The sequence below is a fragment of the Urocampus carinirostris genome, chromosome 8, assembly GCF_059441175.1.
Source record: "Urocampus carinirostris isolate Australia breed hairy pipefish chromosome 8, RoL_Ucar_1.0, whole genome shotgun sequence".
NCBI classification, from domain to species: domain Eukaryota; kingdom Metazoa; phylum Chordata; class Actinopteri; order Syngnathiformes; family Syngnathidae; genus Urocampus; species Urocampus carinirostris.
In genome coordinates this window covers 4176158-4196273 of record NC_142356.1, presented here as the reverse complement: position 1 = coordinate 4196273, position 20116 = coordinate 4176158, and the positions used below count along the sequence as shown (strand labels likewise).

Sequence of the window (20116 nt, the reverse complement as noted above, 5' to 3'; positions counted from 1 at the left end):
GGCATGGTAGAGGTTGTGTTGGCCGCCATGGTAGCATTTGTAGAAGCTGCCACGGTGGCATTTGTAGGGGGCGGCATGGTAAAGGTTGTGTTGGCCGCCATGGTAGCATTTGTAGAAGCTGCCATGGTGGCGTTAGTAGGGGGCGGCATGGTAGAGGTTGTGTTGGCCGCCATGGTAGCATTTGTAGAAGCTGCCATGGTGGCGTTAGTAGGGGGCGGCATGGTAGAGGTTGTGTTGGCCGCCATGGTAGCATTTGTAGAAGCTACCATGGTGGCATTTGTAGGGGGCGGCATTGTAGAGGTTGTGTTGGGCGCCATGGTAGCATTTGTAGAAGCTGCCACGGTGGCATTTGTAGGGGGCGGCATGGTAGAGGTTGTGTTGGCCGCCATGGTAGCATTTGTAGAAGCTGCCACGGTGGCATTTGTAGGGGGCGGCATGGTAAAGGTTGTGTTGGCCGCCATGGTAGCATTTGTAGAAGCTGCCACGGTGGCATTTGTAGGGGGCGGCATAGTGGAGGTTGTGTTGGCCGCCATGGTAGTATTTGTAGAAGCTGCCACGGTGGCATTTGTAGAAGCTGCCATGGTGGCGTTAGTAGGGGGCGGCATGGTAGAGGTTGTGTTGGCCGCCATGGTAGCATTTGTAGAAGCTGCCGTGGTGGCGTTAGTAGGGGGCGGCATGGTAGAGGTTGTGTTGGCCGCCATGGTAGCATTTGTAGAAACTGCCACGGTGGCATTTGTAGGGGGCGGCATGGTAGAGGTTGTGTTGGCCGCCATGGTAGCATTTGTAGAAGCTGCCACGGTGGCATTTGTAGGGGGCGGCATGGTAGAGGTTGTGTTGGCCGCCATGGTAGCATTTGTAGAAGCTGCCACGGTGGCATTTGTAGGGGGCGGCATGGTAGAGGTTGTGTTGGCCGCCATGGTAGCATTTGTAGAAGCTGCCATGGTGGCATTTGTAGAAGCTGGCATGGTGGCGTTAGTAGGGGGCGGCATGGTAGAGGTTGTGTTGGCCGCCATGGTAGCATTTGTAGAAGCTGCCATGGTGGCGTTAGTAGGGGGCGGCATGGTAGAGGTTGTGTTGGCCGCCATGGTAGCATTTGTAGAAGCTACCATGGTGGCATTTGTAGGGGGCGGCATTGTAGAGGTTGTGTTGGGCGCCATGGTAGCATTTGTAGAAGCTGCCACGGTGGCATTTGTAGGGGGCGGCATGGTAGAGGTTGTGTTGGCCGCCATGGTAGCATTTGTAGAAGCTGCCACGGTGGCATTTGTAGGGGGCGGCATGGTAAAGGTTGTGTTGGCCGCCATGGTAGCATTTGTAGAAGCTGCCACGGTGGCATTTGTAGGGGGCGGCATAGTGGAGGTTGTGTTGGCCGCCATGGTAGTATTTGTAGAAGCTGCCACGGTGGCATTTGTAGAAGCTGCCATGGTGGCGTTAGTAGGGGGCGGCATGGTAGAGGTTGTGTTGGCCGCCATGGTAGCATTTGTAGAAGCTGCCGTGGTGGCGTTAGTAGGGGGCGGCATGGTAGAGGTTGTGTTGGCCGCCATGGTAGCATTTGTAGAAGCTACCATGGTGGCATTTGTAGGGGGCGGCATGGTAGAGGTTGTGTTGGCCGCCATGGTAGCATTTGTAGAAACTGCCACGGTGGCATTTGTAGGGGGCGGCATGGTAGAGGTTGTGTTGGCCGCCATGGTAGCATTTGTAGAAGCTGCCACGGTGGCATTTGTAGGGGGCGGCATGGTAGAGGTTGTGTTGGCCGCCATGGTAGCATTTGTAGAAGCTGCCACGGTGGCATTTGTAGGGGGCGGCATGGTAGAGGTTGTGTTGGCCGCCATGGTAGCATTTGTAGAAGCTGCCATGGTGGCATTTGTAGAAGCTGCCATGGTGGCGTTAGTAGGGGGCGGCATGGTAGAGGTTGTGTTGGCCGCCATGGTAGCATTTGTAGAAGCTACCATGGTGACATTTGTAGGGGGCGGCATTGTAGAGGTTGTGTTGGGCGCCAAGGTAGCATTTGTAGAAGCTGCCACGGTGGCATTTGTAGGGGGCGGCATGGTAGAGGTCGTGTTTGCCGCCATGGTAGTATTTGTCGAAGCTGCCACGGTGGCATTTGTAGGGGGCGGCATGGTAGAGGTTGTGTTGGCCGCCATGGTAGTATTTGTAGAAGCTGCCATAGTGGCATTTGTAGAAGCTGCCATTGTGGCATTAGTAGGGGGCGGCATGGTAGAGGTTGTGTTGGCCGCCATGGTAGCATTTGTAGAAGCTGCCATGGTGGCGTTAGTAGGGGGCGGCATGGTAGAGGTTGTGTTGGCCGCCATGGTAGCATTTGTAGAAGCTGCCACGGTGGCATTTGTAGGGGGCGGCATTGTAGAGGTTGTGTTGGGCGCCATGGTAGCATTTGTAGAAGCTGCCACGGTGGCATTTGTAGGGGGCGGTATGGTAGAGGTTGTGTTGGCCGCCATGGTAGCATTTGTAGAAGCTGCCACGGTGGCATTTGTAGGGGGCGGCATGGTAGAGGTTGTGTTGGCCGCCATTGTAGCATTTGTAGAAGCTGCCATGGTGGCATTTGTAGAAGCTGCCATGGTGGCGTTAGTAAGGGGCGGCATGGTAGAGGTTGTGTTGGCCGCCATGGTAGCATTTGTAGAAGCTGCCATGGTGGCGTTAGTTGGGGGCGGCATGGTAGAGGTTGTGTTGGCCGCCATGGTAGCATTTGTAGAAGCTACCATGGTGGCATTTCTAGGGGGCGGCATTGTAGAGGTTGTGTTGGGCGCCATGGTAGCATTTGTAGAAGCTGCCACGGTGGCATTTGTAGGAGGCGGCATGGTAGAGGTTGTGTTGGCCGCCATGGTAGCATTTGTAGAAACTGCCACGGTGGCATTTGTAGGGGGCGGCATGGTAGAGGTTGTGTTGGCCGCCATGGTAGCATTTGTAGAAGCTGCCACGGTGGCATTTGTAGGGGGCGGCATGGTAGAGGTTGTGTTGGCCGCCATGGTAGCATTTGTAGAAGCTGCCACGGTGGCATTTGTAGGGGGCGGCATGGTAGAGGTTGTGTTGGCCGCCATGGTAGCATTTGTAGAAGCTGCCATGGTGGCATTTGTAGAAGCTGCCATGGTGGCGTTAGTAGGGGGCGGCATGGTAGAGGTTGTGTTGGCCGCCATGGTAGCATTTGTAGAAGCTACCATGGTGGCATTTGTAGGGGGCGGCATTGTAGAGGTTGTGTTGGGCGCCATGGTAGCATTTGTAGAAGCTGCCACCGTGGCATTTGTAGGGGGCTGCATGGTAGAGGTTGTGTTGGCCGCCATTGTAGCATTTGTACAAGCTGCCACGGTGGCATTTGTAGGGGGCGGCATGGTAGAGGTCGTGTTGGCCGCCATGGTAGCATTTGTAGAAGCTGCCACGGTGGCATTTGTAGGGGGCGGCATGGTAGAGGTTGTGTTGGCCGCCATGGTAGCATTTGTAGAAGCTGCCATGGTGGCGTTAGTAGGGAGCGCCATGGTCATGTTTGCAGTTGGCGCCATGGTGGACATGGTGGTGTTGATAGCTGCAGATGACATATACAATGTATATCACAAAGGTATTCCGTGTTTTATTTTTTTTCATTTTTGTTCCTTTGTATTGCAATAATTATTTTCTTGTGGACAATACCTTGGGATGGTGTTCTTCCAATCCCTGCAAAGTACAGAATGTTATGTTATTTTCATGACACTACATCCATCCATCCATCCATCCATCCATTGTCTTCCGCTCATCCGAGGTCGGGTCGCGGGGGCAGCAGCGTTAAAAGGGAAGCCCAGACGTCCCTATCCCCAGCCACCTCCTCCAGCTCATCCGACGGGACCCCGAGGCGTTCCCAAGCCAGCCGAGAGACATAGTCTCTTCAACGTGTCCTGGGCCGCCCCCGGGGCCTCTTGCCGGTGGGACATGCCCGGAACACCTCCCGAGGGAGGCGTCCAGGAGGCATCCTTATTAGATGCCCGAGCCACCTCAACTGGCTCCTCTCAACGCGGAGGAGCAGTGGCTCTACACCGAGTCCCTCCCGGATGACTGAGCTTCTCACCTTATCTCTAAGGGAGAACCCAGCCACCCTGCGGAGGAAACTCATTTCGGCCACTTGTATCCGGGATCGAGTTCTTTCGGTCATGACCCAAAGTTCATGACCATAGGTGAGGGTAGGAACGTAGATCGACCGGTAGAACGAGAGCTTTGCCTTTCGGCTCAGCTCCCTCTTCACCACGACAGACCGGTACAGGGTCCGAATGACGGCAGACGCTGCACCGACCCGTCTGTCGATCTCCCGTTATGACACGACATTCAAGCCAAAAATATAGAATCATCTGCTTCGATGCAAATTCGTTCAAATGATGCGCCTGCTAAAATACCTGAAATGAGGAGGATGAATCCGACAATGTGTGTTTTTCCCATTTTTTATTTCTGTAAAGAAAAAAAACGTTATTGGCAAGTTGTATACTTAGCATTTTGTCACCATTATATCCTTTTGTAAGGTTTCGGAAATCTAAACACAAAAGTAACCGATTGGTTCCTCGTTCATTTGAATTTGTCCTTTTCAATCGCTACTTTTGACCCCAATAATTAATCAGTGTCGTTTTCATCTGACAAATCAACATGAAAATAATTAAGAATCCACAATAAACAGGGTTGGGTAGGGTTACTTTGAATTGATTACTTTCAATTACTTTTGGATGACTCCAATACCAAATATGCTAATAAACAGGGATCAGAATTTTCCGCGGATCCGCGGATTTCCGCTGTTTTTGAACCCCAAAGGTCATTCCCGTAAATCGTCTAAATTCGATGAGAAAATATTTTGGGGGGGTGAGGTATGATACGTGACTGTTTCATCACCCCAAGTTAGCAGTTAGAGATCGCGAGAAAAATCGGCAAAAAGAAGCGCAGCGCATTAGATCTATAACACACAACAAATAGATCGACTCCTACCATTGGTCGATAGGTTCGCTGATAACCAATCAGCGGAGCTTTTGTTCAGAGCATTGGCTTTCTCAAACATGGCGCTCCTTCCGGTCTTTTCAAACGGTGAAATGAGTGTTTGAAAAAGTAAATATGAAAATACTAAGAAAAGAAGACGAGGCTTTTGTCTCAGAGATTGATAAAGGAATCAAGAATAAATTTAAGTGGTCATGGCTGGAGAAGACTGTCACAGACTGACATGTATTTTCTTTAAGCATGTTCAGTTTGTGCATTCTATTTTCAAATTAATGATGAATGGTTATTAATGTATATATTTTCATATATATTGTTGATTAGTAGCTAAATACAAGGTCCATCTTCATCATCAAAACACAACAACAATGGTGATGGTTGTAACATTGTAATCCCCCAATTGTTTTAAACATCTTAAAACTGAAAAAAAGACATGGTTTCTGTTTTGTTGGATTTAATTCATTCTAGTGCAATTTTCACATAGCAAATAAGATAAATGCTGTTGGCTCCGCCCTGGACCTGGCCGGGGCCTGCGGCCCCTGGACCCTGGCTATTTCAGCTGAAAATGAAAATCTCCATTCTGATCCCTGAATAAAAGACAAAAGAAACTAAATAGGAATAAAATGACTACATTTTGTGCAGGCTTGGGGAGTAACGGAATACATGGAACGGCAAAAAGGATGTCGGCAAGCTGTTTGGATTTATTTTCATTTTGTTTCTGTCGCATTTTATGTTAGTTTTGCCGGAGATCAGAGAGATCAAAGCCAGGAGAGAAAGCTTACCACGTGTTGTGAGTCATCATTTGATTCCTATTTAGTTTCTTTTGTCTTTTATTAGCATATTTGGTATTGGAGTCATCCAAAAGTAATTGAACTTAATCAAGTTAAAGTAACCCTACCCAACCCTGACAATAAGACACTGCAAATGTTGTCATTTATGTTCTTTTTAAAATCCAAGCTCTGTAAAATTAAGCAGCTTCTTACCCTTGAGGTGAAGATAGTAACGGTGATGTCTTGCTGTTAGGTAAATGATTCATTTCTATTCTGATTCTACCCTGCTTATATATGCTTGCTTGTACATGTTTTTTTTTTTTTTTAAACAAAACTCACAGAACTGGTTACATTGATTAAATGTGTTTCTATTGTGAATGTTGAAACGAAACAATGCAGTATGACTTGTTGTTATGTAGGCTAAATGACATCCTGATAGGAAAATTGTATTATTTTTGATTGGGATGTGATTACATCAACTAAATAGGCGGGCCAGTTGCAATTTCTTTAAAATGCGGTGACATTTATGAATATTGTTCCTTCTTCATTAAAATTGACCTCATTTGGTTGTTTTTTTCTGCAGCACGGCAGCTGATTGGTTGGCGTATGTACAGCACAGTTCTGAGGTCTTGGGTTTAAATCCAGCTACCAACCTTTATGTGCGGGGTTTGCATGTTCTCCCCTTGCTTGCGTTGGTTCCCTAAGGGCACTCCGGTTTCTTCAACCATTCCAAAAACATGCATGTCAGGTTAATTGGCCGGTCCAAATGGTCCCTAGGTGTGAGCGAGTGAGGTGTCTGTCCCTATGTACCCTGCGACTGGCTGGCAACCAGTTCAGGGTGTCCCCTGCCCACTACCCAAAGATAGCTGGGATGTGCTCCAGCGCCCCCGCGACCCTACTGAGGATAAGCGGTGCAGATGGATGAATGGATGGATAATTATATTATATTTCATTGGAAATGGACAAAACACAATAAAAATTTCATTAGGGTGGCATTGGCTCAGTGATCAAGAGGTTGCAGGTTCAATTCCTGGCTCCTCCTTGTTATATGTCGAAGTGTCTTTGGGCAGGACACTGAATCGATAGCAGGTAGTTGCCTTGCATGGCTGACGCTGCTATCGGTTAGTTAGTGTGTAAAAGGGAAAAGTGTGAAGCACATTGTAATGCGCTTTAGGGGGTCTTCATTGACTTGAAAAGCGCTTTATATATATATATATATATATATATATATATATATATATATATATATACTGGACTGTCTCAGAAAATTAGAATATTGTGATAAAGTTCTTTATTTTCTGTAATGCAATTAAAAAAACAAAAATGTCATACATTCTGGATTCATTACACATCAACTGAACTATTTCAAGCCTTTTATTATTTTAATATTGCTGAATTTGGCTTACAGCTTAAGAAAACTCAAAAATCCTATCTCAAAATATTAGAATACTTCCTCAGACCAAGTAAAAAAATAATTTTATAACAGCAAAACTAAATCAAACATTTGAAAATGTCAATTGATGCACTCAGTACTTGGTTGGGAATCCTTTTGCACGGATTACTGCATCAATCCGGCGTGGCATGGAGGCAATCAGCCTGTGGCATTGCAGAGGTGTTATTGATGCCCAGGATGCTTCGATAGCGGCCCTCAGCTCATTTGCATTTGTGGGTCTGGTGTCTTTCATCTTCTTCTTAACTATACCCCACAAATTCTCGATGGGGTTCAGGTCAGGGGAATTAGCAGGCCAATAAAGGACATTGATGCCATGGTCAGTGCACCAGTTACTGGTGGTTTTGGCACTGTGGGCAGGTGCCAGCATGCTGGAAAATGAAATCCTCATCTCCATAGAGCTTTTCAGCAGATGGAAGCATGTAGTGCTCTGAAATCTCTTGGTACACAGTTGCATTTACTCTGGACTTGATGAAATACAGTGGACCAACACCAGCAGCTGACATGGCTCCCCAAACCATTGCTGACTGTGGGAACTTCACACTGGATTTCAAGCAACTTGGATTTTGCTCCTCTCCAGCCTTTCTCCAGACTCTGGCGCCTTGACTTCCAAATGAAATTCAGAACTTTCTTTCGTCTAAAAAGAGGACTTTGGACCACTCTGCAACTGTCCAGACGCTTCTTCCGTTGTCTTGAGTTCAGAAGTGGCTTGACCATGGGAATACGGCTATTGTAGCCCATTTCCCGGACACGTCTGTGAACTGTGGCTTTTGATTCCTGGACTCCAGCTTCAGCCCACTGTCTTTGAAGCTCCCCCAAATTCTGGAAGCGGCTCTTCTTCACAATTTTGTTAAGGCTGCGGTCATCTCTCTTGGTTGTGCAGCGTTTCCGGCAACATTTTTCCCTTCCAACAGACTTTTTGTGGATATGCTTTGAAACTGCTCTTTGAGAATTTTCCTTTTGTGTCTTACCCTCCTGATGGAGGGTATCAATGATGGTCCTCTGGACAGCAGTTGGATCAGCAGTCTTCCACATACTTGTGATTTAGTTTACTGAACCAAGCTGAGTGTTTTTAAGGCTCAGGAAACCCTCGCAAGGTGTTTCGAGTTAATTAGATGATTCAGGTGATTAGTTGAATAGCCTACTTGTATACTTTTTCATGATATTCTAATATTTTGAGACAGGATTTTTGAGTTTTCTTAAGCTGTAAGCCAAATTCAGCAATATTAAAATAATAAAAGGCTTGAAATAGTTCAGTTGATGTGTAATGAATGCAGAATGTATGACATTTTTGTTTTTTTAATTGCATTACAGAAAATAAAGAACTTTATCACAATATTCTAATTTTCTGAGACAGTCCAGTATATATGCAGACCAGTCATTAAAAATAAAAAGTATCTCTATTGCTAATGATTGTTTTGTGGTATTAAGTCGTACCTGTTCTGGTAAAGCCACAAGCTGACAAAACTTAAAGAGTCACTTACGCCAGTCACAATTATTTTGACATTAATTTTACTGCTAACATATTATTAATCGCGTTTTTTAATGGTATTTAACTCCTCTAAAGCTGAGCATTCATGGAAAGCCTCTTCTTAATTTAAGCTTTCAAAAAGTGAAAAATAAAAAATAAGCTATGATCCAATATAAAATGTGAGTTTTTGTTGTGTTTTGTCCATTTGCAAGCTTTTTAGTTTGTATTATTGTTGAAGAGTATAGCTATTTGTTTTATCACCTTTAGTTAATTTGTTCTTTTCTTGAATGCAGTCAGGTTTGTTATTTTGGTTAGGCTGCAGTGATTCGTTCAGAAATATCTTGCTTTGGTTTCCTGGTAATTCAAATACAAGCATTGTTTCTCGACACTTCAAATAATGTTGTCCGGGCAGCAGCATCAGAGTATCATTTTCTGGAATCTTGTGATTGGCAGCCACGCTATTTTTGTGTAATTTTAGTATTTTTTTCCCCAGATATAAACGATTCATACTTTATTTTAGAATTCCTGTTGAGGAAAGCATGTACTTGATCGAAATAAATAAACCCAAATTTTAGAGATATGACCACATGAATAGTGACATTTTCGATTTGTGGTCTGTGGTCTAGGATACTGAACAATTGAAAGGGTGACATTAAAAAAAAGTTTATTTGGCCATGCTTGAATCTAAATGACAAAACATAGTGCTGATGTCCTGGATCCCGTTTTCCCACAAATTTGAAATTGTTTCAGGGATTTCATCCATCCATCCATTATCTGCAGGGTTGGGTAGGGTTACTTTAACTGGATTACTTTCAATTACTTTTGGATTACTCCAACACCAAATATGCTGATAAAAGACAAAAGAAACGAAATATGAATAAAACGATGACTCACAACACGTGGTAAGCTTTCTCTCCTGGCTTTGATCTCCTGCAAAACGAACATAAAATGCCACAGAAACAAAATGAAAATCAATCCAAACAGCTTGCCAACATCATTTTTGCCATTCCATGTATTCCGTTACTCCCCAAGCCTGCACAAAATTTAGTCATTTTATTCATATTTAGTTTATTTTGTCTTTTATCAGCATATTTGGTATTGGAGTAATCCAAAAGTAATTGAAAGTAATCAAGTTAAAGTAACCCTACCCAACCCTGCTTATTGTGGATTCTTAATTATTTTCATGTTGATTTGTCAGATGAAGACGACACTGATTAATTATTGGGGTGAAAAGTAGCGATTGAAAAGGACAAATTCAAATGAACGAGGAACCAATCGGTTACTTTTGTGTTTAGATTTCCGAAACCTTACAAAAGGATATGATGGTGACAAAATGCTAAGTATACAACTTGTCATTAACGTTTTTTTTTCTTTACAGAAATAGAAAATGGGAAATGGCTGAACTACCTCCCACAAGGCCTTTCTGTCTCTTAATTCAGTTCAGAATATTGTGTGCTTGGAATACTTTGTACCTTGACAGTACAATACTGTAGTGTTTATACTTTATTGTAGTGTATATACTTTATATATTTTCGGTCAGCTGTGTTAACAGGACAAGCAAAAACATGATGACCATGGAAACAAAGCTTGCAATTATCAAGAAATTCAAAAAAGGCACACAGATTGTTACCATCACTAAGGATTATGGCCATGACCAATTGGCAATCATTAAGAATAAGGAGGCGATTCAAGAAAGGAAATATTCTAATGGCCTGACAATTCTTGTTAGTGAACATTTTAAATCAGTTCATTCGAATCTGCTATCTCCCCCTACTCTGCATCCACCCATTCACCACACTGTACCGCCTCAAATAGCATAAAACCAAAGATTAAAAAAACAATATATACATATATATATATATATATATATATATATATATATATATATATATATATATAAAGGCTCTTTGAACTCACTTGGGCATTGCTAACAAATTCTTTATAGAGAAAATAATGTATTCTACGGTTTACTTTTTAAGGACACCTCAAACAATGTACTCCACCTTTAATCATAATACATTTTATTTTGAACAACTTTCAGGACAGCCAAGGTCATTGTACAGAGAATATAACAGATATAAAAAAATCAAAAGTACAGTAAAACGTTTTTTAAAAAAAAATAAAAAATGGCAGAACCATGTGAATTAATTGATAATGGCTAGGCAAGTCTAAAAACGTGTTGTTTTTCCTTAACATGCTTTATTTATTAAAAATGTTATGTATATGTAAATAGTACTTACTATATACTTTTTTTTCATGTTTTCATCTGAGGTACCATGGGTTCAGAGCCAATTACCATAGGTTTCTATCCCTCACTATACAGTACAGCAATTTCACTGAGATCCCCACCCCAGAATATTAGAACGACGTACCCTGGGGTCTAATGTATCTAGATTCATCCACAAATTGAATTTTGTTTTTAATAAAATACTAATAGGCTCCTGATACGTTGTTAAAAGAACATTTGCCACAACAGTGTTTGACAAACAGAACAGTTCATGCATGGAGTTGTTGAATAATAAGAAAATGTCAGTGAAGCAACGTGTAAGTCAACCATTTGAATGAAGTTCACAGTCAAGAAGCTTACAAACTGCAGTTCCGTGAAAAAGTATTTTCCCCTTTCTTTATTTCTGTGTGGATTTACATATTTATCACTCACAAACCAAGGAAATACAAAAAATAGTTTTCAAATTTTGATTTAATTTATTGAGGCACACAAAAAAAAAACCTTCCCAGCCCTATGTGAGAAAGTAATCGTACCCTGAACCTCACTGACAAAATGTGATTCTGAAATGTTAATAAACAGTAAAAACACCAGCAAGTCCACCTCTGAATGGCACAAAAACAAAACGAAGGTTCTGGGGTGGCCGAGTCAAAGTCCTGACTTAAACCCAACTGAGACGCCGTATGTGTGGTGTGACCTTAAATGGGCAGTTTATGCTGAAAACGCTCCAATAAGGCAGATTTGAAACAATTTAGCAAAGAAGAGTGGGCCAAAATTCCACGGCATAGTGAAACACTCACAACCACTTATCGTAAACGTTTGGTTTCTGTTATGGCTGCCAGATGTAGCCCAAATTGCTATTGGGTTCGGGGGATTACTTTTTCACATAGGGCCGGATCGGCTTAGATTTTTTTGGGTGCCTTAATAAATAGAATCCATATTATAAAACTGCATTTTGCATTTCCTTTGGATGTCTCTGCATAATAATGAAATTGTTTTGATGCTCTGAAAACTTTGTGAATGATAACATGCAACAAAGAATTCGGGAAAGGGGGGAAATATTTTTTCATGGCACTAATTTTATATATATATATATATATATATATATATATATATATATATATATATATATATTGCAGGGTTGGGTAGGGTTTCTTGAACTGGATTACTTGCAATGACTTCTGCATTACTCCAATACCAAATATGCTAATCAAAGACAAAATAAACTAAATATGAATAAAATGACTAAATTTTTTGCAGGCCTTGGGAGTAACGGAATACATGAAACGGCAAAAATTATGTTGGCATTATTTTCATTTTGTTTCTGTCGCATTTTATGTTAGTTTTGCCAGAGATCAAAGCCAGGAGAGAAAGCTTACCACGTGTTGTGAGTCATCATTTTATTCATATTTAGTTTCTTTTGTGTTTTATTAGCATATTTGGTATTGAAGTAATCCAAAAGTAATTGAAAGTAATCAAGTTAAAGTAACCCTACCCAACCCTGTGTATATATATAATCTTTGCCAAGGTGGTCCGAATTTGGTCAATAACTAAAACTCAGAGGGCCTAATGACTAGAATAGATAAAACAGAAAGTATTTCAACAAAATGCTACAAGCTCTTTTACGTACGTACACAAATTAATTAGCAAACGCGTTACCACACTGATTGACTCAACAGTTTTTGGAGTGTGAATGTATAACTCCTTCATAGATGTGGTTTAAAATGTTCCCTCAGCAATCAACTTTTAACTTTTACCAAATTTTAAAAACTGTAAGTAGAGTTTAGAAAATTAAAAACCCGATTTATTACATCAAACAAAACGGCATCAATAGAGCAGTCACAAAATACGTAATAGTAGATCATGAAGCAAGACATTGTGCTGTACAAAAGGGAACTCCAACAGAGTGACCAGATAATGTCGGATCCAAACGGCTGAAGAAAAACAAACAGAATAAAATCCAAACCAAAGGCCAACACACAGTTTGTTGGTACGAATCTTTTACCAACTTTGACACTTTGATTAAAATCATCGTCATGTACCCAATAAGTTCCTTTTGTAACGACCCTCAATCATGCGCGACACAAGGTTTCACAGTCACTCGGTTTATTGCCTGCATTGAGTAAACAAAACAATACAAAAGTCAGGGCATCTGTTCACGACTGCAGTAATCTTCAGCGCGATGCAAATTAGCTGAAGCTACGGCAAGCAGACAAAATGCGAGCACATTAATAGTGAAACTTTAATATTAACAATGAACGTAACTTTCCCACGTATCTGCATTCAGGAAACAAAACTATACAAAAGTCAGGGCATCTGTTCACGACTTCAATCATCTAAAACATTAAAAATACTAAAACGGGTCATCACTCAACAGGCCGCACCTTGTGGCGTGTTTGCATCAAAACATGTTGCATCATTGTTTCAAGCTGTATTACTTTACTTCTTATTTAGTGCTTTTTTAATATACATCATTTAGCACAACTTATATATCTTTATATACAAAAATAATTTGTGAAAGCAGCTCCTATATCTAGCAAAAATCTGCATTTTTTTATCCAACTGATATTGGGCACATCTTACCTTCAGCGCGATGCAAACTAGCTGAAGCTACGGCAAGCGCTGAAGCCCATAAAGTGCCAAACGAAAAAGACAGTCGCAGACGCCCATCACTTAACAATTGAATGAGGTTCCGGAATATTAACAGTAATACAACAAAAACACAGATTTTGTGAGAATTCAAAAAAACCATTCAAAACAATCAAATTTCAACTCTGTTACACTTTGTTGTTCACACGTTTAATGGAGCATCAGTGCCAGAGTTGCCCATGCGAGTGACACGGTCGCCAATGAGAGCGCCACATACGGAGATGCACCTGGAAGGATGTACAATGGGTGAGTATGGACATAGTCATAAGACATTTTGTGGATTTTACAATATCCTTATTCCATAAGAATCCATATTAAGTTAATTTTGGAAAGGTGGGAACCATATATACACATACCTGTACATACATGTAAATACACATATGTGTAAATATGAAACTCGTCAAAAATATACCCTATACATCGTTATGTGGTAAGTTATTAATTTAGCTGCAAACCTCTGTCTTTTAATTCAGTATCTACAGAGACCGGTGTTCTCGTTTGCCCGCGTCCCTGCGTCCTAGACGCACCATTCTTGCTGGGGACGCATCGTGTCAAGTCAACGTGCGTCCCCAACTACGCAACTTTTTTGACACAAACTTGTCATTATTACCCGATTACTTTTTTTTTCAAACAAAGATTTACTGCACTCCAAACTTTTCTTCAGGCAGATCCGCCATTGTTGTTTTGGTCTCGCGGTTCGAGTTTTCGTTCGCACGCCGATCTCGGCCAACGAGATCTCGGCCAACGAGATCTCCTTGTGTAGTGAAAGGAAGTCCGTCTTTTTTTAGGGAACCGGCTTTTTTGGCTCAACTCATTAAAAAGAGCCGGCTCTCAAACGGCTCACTTGCTTTGATGCATTATATTACGAATTATGTTGTATAAAGAAGAAGTTAAGAAAAAAAGGAGGTATGAAAGGAGAAAATTTAAAAAAGACAGGTTTGTGGTTATCCCTTTAATCAGTATATTACCAACTATAATTTGATGCAGAAAATGAATTCATAATTTGATGATTAAAACCAAATGAATATATAGATTTATATTATATATTTGTCGCCGATTTACGATTTCAACCTCGATAACACTAAATTTTGGGGACCCATAGATCTCTGTAGGGACCCATAAATTTTTGAGCATGCGAGTCCCCGGGACCCATCACTTTTCAGAGGTAAAATGAACACTGAGAGACATATAGAGGTCCATTTCCAGAAAGCAGCATTCTGGTGTTCCAATTGTACATTGTGTCTGCTAATTTTATTAATAGGCTAATGGATGATTAGAAAACTCTGGTGCAATGATATCAACAAAGCTAAAAACAGGTTAATGGGTTAGAGAAACTATCAAATTGACCTTTCCTTAAGCTAGTCCGGTATATGGCACTGATTAAACTTTCAGATTAGCCAGAAAAGAGAACACAATGTGAAACTCAGCAGTCTATTCTTGTTTTAAGAAATGCAAGCTTTTCCATTCAGGAAATTGACAAGAAAATCTTCTACAATTGTGTATGGTACTTCCTATGTTGCTCATGCTTGCCAGCTGATCGTATTGCTCATAAATGGCATGTGTAAGTGGCTATTCGCTTGTCAATAGGTCTCTGATTGGTTTGCGTGTAAAGGCACTCGTAAAGTGACGCCGAAATATCACGAAGTAGGCATTTATCCATGGAACCCATCCGTAAAAAAGATTGCTTGGCACCGAAGGCGCGAAAGTCAGACCACTTGACGGCAGAGGAACACTGTATAAGCTTCAGTCCATATTGTAATACCGTACCTGAAGTAAGACTGTCTGGCACAAAGTTAGGGAGCAAATCTTCAAGTTGGTTGCTTATTTGTGAGATTGCATCCCTGGCGGGAGGAACCACCGATTGATTTTGAAACACCAGAATCATATCGGTAATGATTGATCCCCTCCTATAGAGGAAAGGACATAAGGAGCATGACTGAAAGTCAAACAATTGGGATTGACCTGGCATCAAGTTATCTTACCTAAATCTTTCAACCAAAGATCTTTTGAAAGCCTCACCAAAGAGGTTTCTACCGACGCCATTCATCTGGAACAAACAAAACATGAAATCCAAAGTACTCATGGCACAACTTTTCTGCATCATGATCGCAAAACAACACATATGGAAAACCTAGAATGAATCAATATCATACATGGACATCTTACCGCTAAGATGACTCTTGTAGACAACCCCCTGAATTGTGTCGAAGATGCGTCCGTGAGATCTGCTGTAAATGTTTCGTTAAGACTGAAATTAACCCCGAGGGTGCCCTCACTGGGTAAAGGTTCGTCAGTTATCGGTGCCTGAGATGCAGTGGTAGTGGATGCCACAGTACTGGTTGTAGTGGGTGCCGTCGTTGTGGCTGTGGTGGGCGCCATGGTACCGTTTGTAGAAGCTGCCAAGGTGGCATTTGTAGGGGGCGGCATGGTAGAGGTTGTGTTGGCCGCCATGGTAGCATTTGTAGAAGCTGCCACGGTGGCATTTGTAGGGGGCGGCATGGTAGAGGTTGTGTTGGCCGCCATGGTAGCATTTGTAGAAGCTGCCATGCTGGCGTTAGTAGGGAGCGCCATGGTCATGTTTGCAGTTGGCGCCATGGTGGCCATGGTGGTGTTGATAGCTGCAGATGACATATACAATGTATATCACAAAAGTATTCCGTGTTTTATTTTTTTCATTTTTGTTCCTTTGTATTGCAATGATTCTTTTCTTGTGGACAATACCTTGTGATTGTGTTCTTCCAATCCCTGCAAAGTACAGAATGTTGCGTTATTTTCATGACATGACATTCAAGCCAAAAATATAGAATCATCTGCTTCGATGCAAATTCGTTCAAATGATACGTCTGCTAAAATACCTGAAATGAGGAGGATGAATCCGACAATGTGTGTTTTTCCCATTTTTTTATTTCTGTAAAGAAAAAAAAACATTAATGACAAGTTGTATACTTAGCATTTTGTCACCATTATATCCTTTTGTAAGGTTTCGGAAATCTAAACACAAAAGTAACCGATTGGTTCCTCGTTCATTTGAATTTGTCCTTTTCAATCGCTACTTTTCACTCCAATAATTAATCAGTGTCGTCTTCATCTGACAAATCAACATGAAAATAATTAAGAATCCACAATAAGCAGGGTTGGGTAGGGTTACTTTAACTTGATTACTTTCAATTACTTTTGGATGACTCCAATACCAAATATGCTAATAAAAGACAAAAGAAACTAAATATGAATAAGATGACTAAATTTTGTGCTGGCTTGGGGAGTAACTGAATACATGGAACGGCAAAAAGGATGTCGGCAAGCTGTTTGGATTTATTTTCATTTTGTTTCTGTCACATTTTATGTTAGTTTTGCCGGAGATCAGAGAGATCAAAGCCAGGAGAGAAAGCTTACCACGTGTTGTGAGTCATCATTTGATTCCTATTTAGTTTCTTTTGTCTTTTATTAGCATATTTGGTATTGGAGTCATCCAAAAGTAATTGAACTTAATCAAGTTAAAGTAACCCTACCCAACCCTGACAATAAGACACTGCAAATGTTGTCGTTCGTTTTTTTAAAAAATCCAAGCTCTGTAAAATTAAGCATCTTCTTACCCTTGAGGTGAAGATCGTAATGGTGATGTCTTGCTGTTAGGTAAATGATTCATTTCTATTCTGATTCTACCCTGCTTATATATGCTTGCTTGTACATGTTTTTTTTTTTTTTTTAAAACAAAACTCACAGAACTGGTTACATTGATTACATGTGTTTCTATTGTGAATGTTGAAACGAAACAATGCAGTATGACTTGTTGTTATGTAGGCTAAATGACATCCTGATAGGAAAATTTTATTATTTTTGATTGGGATGTGATTACATCAACTAAATAGGCGGGCCAGTTGCAATTTCTTTAAAATGCGGTGACATATATGAATATTTTTCCTTCTTCATGAAAATTGACCTCATCTGGTTGTTTTTTTCTGCAGCACGGCAGCTCATTGGTTGGCGTATGTACAGCACAGTTCTGAGGTCATGGGTTTAAATCCAGCTCCCAACCTTTCTGTGCGGGGTTTGGATGTTCTCCCCTTGCTTGCGTTGGTTCCCTCCGGGCACTCCGGTTTCCTCACCCATTCCAAAAAACATGCATGTCAGGTTAATTGGCCGGTCCAAATTGTCCCTAGGTGTGAGTGAGTGAGGTGTCTGTCCCTATGTACCCTGCGACTGGCTGGCAACCAGTTAAGGGTGTCCCCTGCCCACTACCCGAAGATAGCTGGGATGTGCTCTAGCGCCCCCGCGACCCTACTGAGGATAAGTGGTGCAGATAGATGGATGTATGGATAATTATATTATATTTCATTGGAAATGGACAAAATACAATAAAAAATTCATTAGGGTGGCATTGGCTCAGTGATCAAGAGGTTGCAGGTTCAATCCCTGGCTCCTCCGTGTTATATGTCGAAGTGTCTTTGGGCAGGACACTGAATCGATAGCAGGTAGTTGCCTTGCATGGCTGACGCTGCAATCGGTTAGTTAGTGTGTAAAAGGGAAAAGTGTGAAGCACATTGTAATGCGCTTTAGGGGGTCTTCATTGACTTGAAAAGCCCTTTGTATATATATATATATATATATATATATATATATATATATATATATATATATATGCAGACCAGTCATTAAATATAAAAAGTATCTCTATTGCTAATGATTGTTTTGTGGTATTAAGTCGTACCTGTTCTGGTAAAGCCACAAGCTGACAAAACTTAAAGAGTCACTTACGTCAGTCACAATTATTTTGACATTAATTTTACTGCTAACATATTATTAATCGCGTTTTTTAATGGTATTTAACTCCTCTAAAGCTGAGCATTCCTGTAAAGCCTCTTCTTAATTTAAGCTTTCAAAAAGTGAAAAATAAAAAATAAGCTATGATCCAATATAAAATGTGAGTTTTTGTTGTGTTTTGTCCATTTGCAAGCTTTTTAGTTTGTATTATTGTTGAAGAGTATAGCTATTTGTTTTATCACCTTTAGTTAATTTGTTCTTTTCTTGAATGCAGTCAGGTTTGTTATTTTGGTTAGGCTGCAGTGATTCGTTCAGAAATATCTTGCTTTGGTTTCCTGGTAATTCAAATACAAGCATTGTTTCTCGACACTTCAAATAATGTTGTCCGGGCAGCAGCATCAGAGTATCATTTTCTGGAATCTTGTGATTGGCAGCCACGCTATTTTTGTGTAATTTTAGTATTTTTTTCCCCAGATATAAACGATTCATACTTTATTTTAGAATTCCTGTTGAGGAAAGCATGTACTTGATCGAAATAAATAAACCCAAATTTTAGAGATATGACCACATGAATAGTGACATTTTCGATTTGTGGTCTGTGGTCTAGGATACTGAACAATTGAAAGGGTGACATTAAAAAAAAGTTTATTTGGCCATGCTTGAATCTAAATGACAAAACATAGTGCTGATGTCCTGGATCCCGTTTTCCCACAAATTTGAAATTGTTTCAGGGATTTCATCCATCCATCCATTATCTGCAGGGTTGGGTAGGGTTACTTTAACTGGATTACTCCAATACCAAATATGCTGATAAAAGACAAAAGAAACAAAATAGGAATAAAACGATGACTCACAACACGTGGTAAGCTTTCTCTCCTGGCTTTGATCTCCGGCAAAACGAACATAAAATGCCACAGAAACAAAATGAAAATCAATCCAAACAGCTTGCCAACATCATTTTTGCCGTTCCATGTATTCCGTTACTCCCCAAGCCTGCACAAAATTTAGTCATTTTATTCATATTTAGTTTCTTTTGTCTTTTATTAGCATATTTGGTATTGGAGTAATCCAAAAGTAATTGAAAGTAATCAAGTTAAAGTAACCTTACCCAACCCTGCTTATTGTGGATTCTTAATTATTTTCATGTTGATTTGTCAGATGAAGACGACACTGATTAATTATTGGGGTGAAAAGTAGCGATTGAAAAGGACAAATTCAAATGAACTAGGAACCAATCGGTTACTTTTGTGTTTAGATTTCCGAAACCTTACAAAAGGATATAATGGTGACAAAATGCTAAGTATACAACTTGTCATTAACGTTTTTTTTTTCTTTACAGAAATAGAAAATGACTGAACTACCTCCCACAAGGCCTTTCTGTCTCTTAATTCAGTTCAGAATATTGTGTGCTTGGAATACTTTGAGCCTTGACAGTACAATACTGTAGTGTTTATACTTTATTGAAGTGTATATACTTTATATATTTTCGGTCAGCTGTGCTAACAGGACAAGCAAAAACATGATGACCATGGAAACAAAGCTTGCAATTATCAAGAAATTCAAAAAAGGCACACAGATTGTTACCATCACTAAGGATTATGGCCATGACCAATTGGCAATCATTAAGAATAAGGAGGCGATTTAAGAAAGGAAATATTGTAATGGCCTGACAATTCTTGTTAGTGAACATTTTAAAATCAGTTCATTCGAATCTGCTATCTCCCCCTACTCTGCATCCACTCATTCACCACACTGTACTGCCTCAAATAGCATAAAACCAAAGATTAAAAAAATAATATATACACATATAAATATATATATAAATATATATATATATATAT

General features: G+C 40.8%; 1 long non-coding RNA gene across 1 annotated transcript; it reads right to left on the bottom strand.

Annotated features, from left to right (window-relative positions):
• Nucleotides 1-16005: 16005 nt before the first annotated feature.
• On the bottom strand, nucleotides 16006-16424 carry LOC148360538 (uncharacterized). Its single transcript, XR_015851147.1, has 3 exons — nucleotides 16370-16424; nucleotides 16236-16259; nucleotides 16006-16132 (listed from the first exon to the last, which is right to left on the bottom strand). It is a non-coding gene; the product is annotated as an uncharacterized LOC148360538 (long non-coding RNA).
• Nucleotides 16425-20116: the final 3692 nt, after the last annotated feature.